Genomic DNA, 10,000 nt, shown 5'->3' on the forward strand with positions numbered 1-10,000 from the left:
TTCAGTTTGGGCTGGAGATCAGCACCATCACACCTCTTTCCTCAGTGACAAAGGGAGCTATTGGCTGATAGAAGTCACTAAATGCCATCATGACCTAATTTGCATAATTGGTCACATAAATAACTGCATGGATGCTGAAAAGAGAGGCAGGAGAGGAACATGAAGCTAAACATCAGCAACAGCATACTGCCGGTTGATTTTTGTTGATCTTAAACGTTTTATTGGCGTCGCTGACTGCAGTGGGAGAGCTGGGAGTGCTCCGGGATGGGGGATGGGCAGCATCAGACCAACAACAGAGACTTTAATGTCTTGAGACGCTTTTATACTTGTTGTCTTTCTCTGCTCAGGAACCAGACTGGTAGCAGCAGCTGGAGGACAGAAGAGCCGCCTCCTCAACACCTTCTAGCTCCTTCCATTGGACCGTGAAGCATCACACGGCCAGATTAGAGTCGTAACCCTTCCAGCATGTCTGGCGTCAGCCTGGGGCAACCTGCCAGTAGAGCATGCCCAGGACGCCAGCCTCAGCAAGAACCGAGGGGTCTCCTCACCTGGGCCTGACTTAACCTCAGCTGGCGCCGCTGTGCCCGGCCTCCCGGTGGAGGAAACTCATCAGAGATACTTTTCTATGTACAGTTCTCCTGACACGTGGAATTTTCTCGGGAATGATTTACTTTAACAAAAAATTTGGACTTGTTTCCGAGAATAGTCTTTGGAGTCCTTTTCTGAGACGGATTGTCCCTGACAGGTTTAGCACCACGTCCAGCTTTAGTGTCGCTGTCTGTGACTCACCAGAAACCGGTGCATTATGCAGGTTAAGTCAAGTCAACACATTCTGGGAATGATGGAGAATAAATACAGTTCACTCAGTCACTGAAGAACTAATGAGTAATCTCATTTACCGCGTATGCAGAACTGATCGGTATTAGGCGGGAGTTTAGACCACCTGTTATGATAAAGAGTCAGCTGTAGATCGTCTCTGAACCACAGCAACGCAAGCTTCCAGTGGAGCTGTAGCTTGTATTGTGCAGCCAAGGGCAGGCTGGTGTGTTGATTGGATTGGGGATTAAAGGTCATGAGGAAGTATTTAAATGCTGCTGCTCAACTTTAGGCTAATCGTTCCTCCACAGCTGTCAGTTGAAGGAGTCAGCAGCAGTGTCACATCACCGTTGTCACACCGTGTTGTCTCCTACTTCGTGGTGACAGAGCATTAGCCACCCAGTCAGTAATCCCCTTCAGCAAAGTTTGCGGTAAGCTGACGGCATGGAAGAAGATAAATACGGATTTTCTTTTCCATTTTTAACCCTGTAATGAAAAGTTGCCGAGTACTTTTCCTGCTTGCTGAGTTTATTCCACACCCGTTTCAGATCTCCTTCCTGTCATTTACAATGGACTACAACTTTTCACCTTGACTTTTTAGAAGTTTAAACTGATTAAAAACAATTAGTCTGACACCTGAAACCAAATTCAACAAAAACCTTCAGGGTTATTTCTCAGCTTCTGTCGGAAAGAGCAGCGAGAACTTCCTTCACTGTGAGCAGCCAGACTGAGGACGTCAGTGACAAATGTCTTGCATTAACTTTGTTGTTTATGTTTCCCGGAGATGTGGAATAACCCTATTAAATCAAGCACTCGCTTGGTCATTAATCTCAATGCAGCTGACTAGTCCCTCACAGCTAATGGGGTTTAAAATTTGCATAAGGTGAGTTTACCCACAAAGGCTTGCCTAAGAGGATTTCTGTTCAGACAGAGAGCTTATTGTCAAACGGGCTCATAGACATGGATTAACGATACTGGGCCCAAAGTACTCCAAGAACTACGGCAGCAACTCACAAGTTCCTCGTCACTGTCTCAGAGAGCGTCTGTATGTACTCCGTTTGTCTGCTAGAGCCAAGGACCGTCCGTTCTGTAGACCAAAGTTATTCTAATTCATTTCCATTAAATACATGTATTTATTAAATAAATTCAGATGCTGCCTCATGGTACAGGATACAGTAACCTGGGCCTCTGTGGACATGACCTCATACAGCTGTGTCACAGATCTGATCTCACATGAACCACATGTGAAAACCAAATGGGACCCAACCTAAGACGAGTCTCAGAGACCAGATACATGTTGAGGTGTGAGTTCTCGCAAAGTCGCCACTTGATCGACTCGGTGAACACGGCACCAGGAGTTCGTTTCTAAGCTAGCTGATGCTAACTTTTATAAATCTCACATAATGAACCACAACTAGGTGTGCTGTTTCTTCCAACAAGTGAACCGGGCTTTAACCAGCTGAAGCTAATCTGGTCAAATAAAAACGTCACCACTTTAACCTCTTCAGTAGCTCAATAACTAACTGTTGATGTCCACCATGGGAACTGTTGATGTCCACCATGGGCATCAATAACTAACTGTTGATGTCCACCATGGGAACTGTTGATGTCCACCATGGGAACTGTTGATGTCCACCATGGGCATCAATAACTAACTGTTGATGTCCACCATGGGCATCAATAACTAACTGTTGATGTCCACCATGGGCATCAATAACTAACTGTTGATGTCCACCATGGGCATCAATAACTAACTGTTGATGTCCACCATGGGCATCAATAACTAACTGTTGATGTCCACCATGGCCATCAATAACTAACTGTTGATGTCCACCATGGGAACTGTTGATGTCCACCATGGGCATCAATAACTAACTGTTGATGTCCACCATGGGCATCAATAACTAACTGTTGATGTCCACCATGGGAACTGTTGATGTCCACCATGGGAACTGTTGATGTCCACCATGGCCATCAATAACTAACTGCTGATGTCCACCATGGGAACTGTTGATGTCCACCATGGGCATCAATAACTAACTGTTGATGTCCACCATGGGAACTGTTGATGTCCACCATGGGCATCAATAACTAACTGTTGATGTCCACCATGGGAACTGTTGATGTCCACCATGGGCATCAATAACTAACTGTTGATGTCCACCATGGGCATCAATAACTAACTGTTGATGTCCACCATGGGAACTGCTGATGTCCACCATGGGCATCAATAACTAACTGTTGATGTCCACCATGGGCATCAATAACTAACTGTTGATGTCCACCATGGGCATCAATAACTAACTGTTGATGTCCACCATGGGAACTGTTGATGTCCAACATGGCCATCAATAACTAACTGTTGATGTCCACCATGGCCATCAATAACTAACTGTTGATGTCCACCATGGGAACTGTTGATGTCCACCATGGGAACTGTTGATGTCCACCATGGGCATCAATAACTAACTGTTGATGTCCACCATGGCCATCAATAACTAACTGTTGATGTCCACCATGGGCATCAATAACTAACTGTTGATGTCCACCATGGCCATCAATAACTAACTGTTGATGTCCACCATGGGAACTGTTGATGTCCACCATGGGAACTGTTGATGTCCACCATGGCCATCAATAACTAACTGTTGATGTCCACCATGGGCATCAATAACTAACTGTTGATGTCCACCATGGCCATCAATAACTAACTGTTGATGTCCACCATGGCCATCAATAACTAACTGTTGATGTCCACCATGGCCATCAATAACTAACTGTTGATGTCCACCATGGCCATCAATAACTAACTGTTGATGTCCACCATGGCCATCAATAACTAACTGTTGATGTCCACCATGGGAACTGTTGATGTCCACCATGGGCATCAATAACTAACTGTTGATGTCCACCATGGGCATCAATAACTAACTGTTGATGTCCACCATGGGCATCAATAACTAACTGTTGATGTCCACCATGGGAACTGTTGATGTCCACCATGGGAACTGTTGATGTCCACCATGGCCATCAATAACTAACTGTTGATGTCCACCATGGGCATCAATAACTAACTGTTGATGTCCACCATGGCCATCAATAACTAACTGTTGATGTCCACCATGGGAACTGTTGATGTCCACCATGGCCATCAATAACTAACTGTTGATGTCCACCATGGGAACTGTTGATGTCCACCATGGCCATCAATAACTAACTGTTGATGTCCACCATGGGCATCAATAACTAACTGTTGATGTCCACCATGTGCATCAATAACTAACTGTTTATATCCACCATGGGCATCAATAACTAACTGTTGATGTCCACCATGGCCATCAATAACTAACTGTTGATGTCCACCATGGGAACTGTTGATGTCCACCATGGGCATCAATAACTAACTGTTGATGTCCACCATGGGCATCAATAACTAACTGTTGATGTCCACCATGGGAACTGTTGATGTCCACCATGGGAACTGTTGATGTCCACCATGGGCATCAATAACTAACTGCTGATGTCCACCATGGGAACTGTTGATGTCCACCATGGGTGATCAATAACTAACTGTTGATGTCCACCATGGGCATCAATAACTAACTGTTGATGTCCACCATGGCCATCAATAACTAACTGTTGATGTCCACCATGGGCATCAATAACTAACTGTTGATGTCCACCATGGGCATCAATAACTAACTGTTGATGTCCACCATGGGCATCAATAACTAACTGTTGATGTCCACTATGGACGATGGTGTTAAGGGCTCGCCCCATAATTAGAAGGTTGCAGGTTCGAGCCCCGCTCAGTTTGTCACTGCCCCAGTGCATCTTTAGCAACATTGTAGCTCATCCCCACCAGGGTGTGAATGACTGATTGTGCTGTAAAGCACCTTGGGGGGTTCCAGGACTCTAGAAGGCGCTATATCGAATACCGGCCCTTTACAGTGACGCACACATGTGATCAGGTTATGTAGGTGCAGAGGGTGGGTAAGCCAAGTAGTGAGAAAACAATGGAAGAGCCCTCTCTCTCTCCTGGGATGGGTTCGTTTAAGGTGGATGTGGGTTCAGGTGTGAGCAGATCAACGGTTTTCCTGATGTTTTTGGAGAATGTGCTCCATGTAATTTGCTGAGTAAACTTTTCTGTGGATTTTATTAATCCGACTCTAAGAAGCCATAATCCGTCCACACAACCTTCACACGGCTCCTTTTCTTTCAGGACTCACTTTCTCCTCCTTACTCCACCGATGTCTCCTGTAAGAACGTGGCTCTATTTCAGCCACCTCATTGGTCCAATTTCATCTACCCTTTCTTGTCTATCGCACCACGTGTCTTTCAACAACATTATTTTGGTATTGAGTTATTGCCCAGAGTCAGCAGAAACACAAAGCTCTAAGACCTGAAAGTCCCAGAAGAAAGACGGCAGCAAAGCCGTACTGACCTGGGGTCAGGGTTCCTGCTGCTGAGGGAACCTGCTGGCTCTTCAGGAGGACTCAGCGTGTCAGTTTTCTGTTTAAAAACGTCTTCATGGATGGAGGATGTTCATGTATTTAGCAGACGCCTGTCCAAAGCACCTTACAGGTGTGGTGATGCATAAGACCCAAAAAACAAGTGAAACTTCTTTTAATCGACTGACCAAACTAACGTGATGATTTTGTGAAGAGTCTCAAGCTTGGACATGTTCTTTGTGTTTGTCAATATGAGACAAACGTGTTCAGAGTAAGCCGTTCCCCGTTTCAACCGTTTGTCCGTTATTAAACGTCACGTTCTTCTCTGTATCTATTATTCTGTCACCATCTCAGCACTCCTGGTTTCCACCTCCATGTTGTCAACTTAGCTTTGGCATCATTTGAATAAGCTACTTTCACTGTGAGCGTGTGTTTCACAGTGACTGAAGCAGCTTTAGAGGCTAAATATATCAAACATTAATACTTTAATGTTGATCTGCAGCAAAAAGCTGCTCAAACGTCTCGTACAGTAGATCATATTTAGAAGTCTGCAAGAAGAAAAAGACTTTCTCCCTAAAGTCTCACCTGGTTTGATCCGTGCAGACGCGTGGCTCTGCAGGTCCACCCACGTGCACCTCGTGTTTGTTGCTTTAAAGCTCCACCACACACTCCAGTCTTTATTATCTCCCAGATTACATTAAAGCTACGACACACACCGTTTCACTAAACCCGGGCCGCACCTTGTGTTCGCCAGTTGTCCAAGACAAATCTCTGGTGAACAGGATCGATAAAAGAAAAAGATGAATGTGAGGGCGACCGCAGGTCTGTGGCCACCCAGTGTGACCGGCCCAGTCACGGCTTATTAAGCACTCTCATGACCAATCTGGGGCTGAACAGCGTGTCGGCTCTCTGGGACCCCCGCGGTGGGACACGGAGCGCGCCGTCATGCAGCAGCGAGGCCCGGGCTCACAGCAGGACTACAGAAACACCACAACTTGCTTCAGACGTGGAAGTTTAGGCAAACAGGACATGAAGTGGGCTGCCTAAAGCTCTAAAGACAGGAACAATCTCTCTGTCCAAGGGTTTATGCTTGGGGGGGGGGGGGGGGGGTGACACCTGACGCAGCAGCCCCCCCCCCCCGTTTTGTCTCCTCTCAACACAAATGCAAGGCTGGTTTCCGGTTCCGCTCTCCTTCGCTGTGCCCGACTTTGTGAATGAAATGACGTTTTTACTAGTTTTACTGTTCAGTTAAATAAGAATGAGTCAAACTGCATTTTAACATTTAGACCATGAAGGTGATTTACTGTTTTAATAACTTTACAGATCTTTTAAATACTCTTTAACTATTTTCTTACTTTTTTATTGTTTATATTTGAGAAATAAAATTTCTCTTTCAGCTTTCACTGGAGCGGTTCGCAGCCGAGTGTGAAGCAGCTGGGATGAGAATCAGCTCCTCTAAATCTGAGACCATGGTCTTGATTCAGAAAAGGGTAGAACGCCTTCTCCGGGTCAGGGATGAGGTCCTGCCCCAAGTGGAGGTATCTCTGGGTCTTGTTCACGAGTGAGGGAAAGCTGGAGCGTAAGATGGATAGGTGGATTGGTGCTGCATCTGCAGTGATGCGGGCGTTGTACCGGTCTGTCGTGGTGAAGAGAGAGCTGAGCCGGAGGGCAGCTCTTGATTTACCGGTCGATCTACGTTCCTACCCTCACCTATGGTCATGAGCGTTGGGTAGTGACCGAAAGAACGAGATCGCTGATACAAGCGGCCGGAATGAGTTTTCTCCACAGAGCAACAACAGACCACTGGGCTCTCCCTTAGAGATAGGGTGAGAAGCAGGAGGGGCTCAGAGTAGACCCGCTGCTCCTCCACGTCAAGAGGAGCCAGCTGACGTGGTTTGGTAATCTGGTCAGGATGCCTCCTGGACGCCTCCCTGGTGAGGTTTTCTGGGCACGTTCAACCGGGAGGAGACCTACAGGTAGACCCAGGACACAGTGGAGGGACTATGTCTCTCACCTGGCCAGGGAACACCTTGGGATTCCCCCGGAGGAGCTGGCCCAAGTGGCTGGGGAGAGGGAAGTCTGGGCCTCCCTGCTTAGGCTGCTGCCCCTGTGACCCGACTCCGGATAAGCGGCTGAAAATGGATGGATGGATGAAATTTCTCTACAGGCATTAATGTAGCGTTCAGCATTTACCCAGCCTACAAAGACTGAGATTACAAGCACCTTAAATGGTTTAATCCCATTTATTTAGATGGATTAAAGTGTTTGTTTACTTGATGTCATATTCATTAATCACTGTGCGGAGACCTGCTTCAGGAGCTCCCGTTTACAGTAATTACAACCATAAACACTAAGATGTGAATCAGCGAGCACAAACATAATAAACAGTCTCATGGGAGCGATGACATCCATTTGCTTCATGAAGTTAGCTTCTCCGAGACACGCGCCCACTTTTCAGAAAAGCTTCAAACAGAAATGATAAAAATCAAACAGTTGATTTTCTCATCTTAGACTCCGGTCGCCTTTTAGGAAACCGGGTCTGGAGCTCCGACTACCGTCTAGAACCGGTCCGATCGTCAGCAGCCCGACAGGAACCTCCACAGCAGCTTAGCTTCTGATGCTCCTGTAGCACAGATGCAGCTGACCCTGACAAACATGGAGCAGGAGCAGGAGCGGGAGAGGGAGAAGAAGAGGGAGAGGGAGAGGGAGCGGGAGAGGGAGAAGGAGAGGGAGAAGGAGCAGGAGAGGGCCGGGAGAGGGAGAGGGAGAAGGAGAGGGAGCAGGAGAATTAGAGGGACAGGGAGGAGAGGAAGAGGGAGAAGGAGTAGGAGAGGGAACAGGAGAGGGAGAAGGAGCAGGAGAGGGCCGGGAGAGGGAGAGGGAGAGGGAGAAGGAGAGGGAGCAGGAGAATTAGAGGGACAGGGAGAGGGAGAGGAAGAGGGAGAAGGAGTAGGAGAGGGAACAGGAGAGGGAGAAGGAGCAGGAGAGGGCCGGGAGAGGAAGAGGGAGAAGGTGCAGGAGAGGGAGCAGGAGAGGGAGAAGAAGAGGGAGAGGGAGAGGGAGCGGGAGAGGGAGAAGGAGAGGGAGAGGGAGAGGGAACAGGAGAGGGAGAAGGAGCAGGAGAGGGCCGGGAGAGGGAGAGGGAGAAGGAGAGGGAGCATATAATTGAGACTATGAATTGTACTTTTCATGGATGTAGTTTTGAGGGGGAGCAAGGGGGGCAGCCCTCCCCCACCCACCTTTAACAAAGTCCATTTTGTCCCCTGCACTTTTTACCCTCTAGAAACAATATTATGTTATATTACACACAGCGGTTGAGCACTAGGACCAAGCGGAAGACATCGTGTTTCCCACCAGAACCGTCCACAAGCTCATCTATTGGCTCTGCTGATGCTTGCTAACGTGTGATTGGCTGTTCCTGCCACCTGTGTACTTGACAGTTCTTCCTTCCTCACATTGCATAAAAGAGTCTCTAGGCTGTAGTTTTATACAGATGTTTGTATACTTGGCCCTACTCCCGTCCTCCTGCTGGTTGCCCCCCCCCCCCCCACTTCTTAAGTCAAAACCACGTCCATGGTCCTTTCTGTCCACGCACTCATCATCATCTGTTCAACAGTTGTTATGCTTTAAAATCGTCCGACCTTCAGACGTACAGCTACTTTTACTAAACTCTACTTCATAGTTGCATTGATGCAGGTTACTTTCAGGAAGCCAGGTTCATTTCCAGTGGCTGCACTGGGAGGGCAGCATGAGTCCATATTAGGGGACATGCAGTCTGACAGCCCTCCCTGCCCAGATGACTGTAGACAAGATGTGAGGGCACGGAGCAGGGTCAGTTATTGCATCATAGAGCGTCATAAGGAGCCAGGCGTTTGATTTTAGAGCAGAAGTGGCTCTGCAGGTGTTTCTGTCATCGTCACCCTCATTAGACTGATGCAGGACACATTCTTCTCCCTGTCCTGTAAAACCTGAGATGTGAGGACACGGGTGTTTCCACCAGGCTCTGTTCTACCAAGGTGTTGGGGAGATTCCCTCTCAGTAAACACAACAGATGCCTTCTCACACGCCTCCCAGTAAAGCTCACTCAGACTTTTCCTCCACTCATCAGAGGACTGAATGTCTGGCCAGGGTTAGGGTGAAATCGGTTCCAAACTCTTAGTTTTACTGTAGAGTTTTGTTCTGCAGCATGAAAAGTTTACCGACGAGCTCACAGATACAAACAGTTTGTAGAGTCTATAAGAGAAGGATGAATTCAGTCGTATTGGTCTGTTGGAAAATGGAAACATAACAAAAATAGAGGAACATAAAGTGCTTGGCATGTGCATGAGGTCCATTAAATCTCCGATGTTTAGACCCACCAGCAGCAAAATCAATCAAAGGAATAAAGCCTCGTGGTCCTCTCTGCTGCATCAGCTCAGTGGGCACGTTCACACACAACATCTCAAATTCACACACATCTGGGATGCTTTAAGATCCTCTGAGATCTCTGCAGAGTGTAATCCAGGATGTGGTATTTACATTCAGACCCAGCAGAACCCGTCAGCATGAGCTCCGTGGTCTGAGAGTCCGTTTGGCCGTGAGGTCTGCGCGACACCAATTTCATCAGGTGCATCAGAACACGACACAGCTCTGCTCCTGAAGGTGAGGGGGACCATCTACTCCAGCTGTTCCCCTCTAATATGCAGTTCCTTCTTACATTAACACAAGCACTCCCCGAGAGCCCCCCCCCCCCC

The 10,000-nt window shown here is 47.4% G+C and overlaps 1 protein-coding gene across 2 annotated transcripts in view; it reads right to left on the reverse strand.

The window, feature by feature from the left end:
* Window positions 1-10,000, reverse strand: part of tsnare1 (T-SNARE Domain Containing 1) — a 259,913-nt gene that overhangs the window by 5,193 nt on the left and 244,720 nt on the right. Inside the window, exon 12 of one of the 2 annotated variants that reach the window (XM_070551262.1) lies at window positions 6,440-7,913. The exons of the other annotated variant lie outside the window; for it this stretch is intronic. The gene's annotated coding sequence lies outside the window, so the exon portion shown is untranslated. Of the gene's footprint in view, window positions 1-6,439; window positions 7,914-10,000 lie in introns of those variants that run through there. 2 annotated transcript variants of the gene reach the window in all.

This window comes from Nothobranchius furzeri, chromosome 5, assembly GCF_043380555.1.
Source record: "Nothobranchius furzeri strain GRZ-AD chromosome 5, NfurGRZ-RIMD1, whole genome shotgun sequence".
NCBI classification, from domain to species: Eukaryota; Metazoa; Chordata; class Actinopteri; order Cyprinodontiformes; family Nothobranchiidae; genus Nothobranchius; species Nothobranchius furzeri.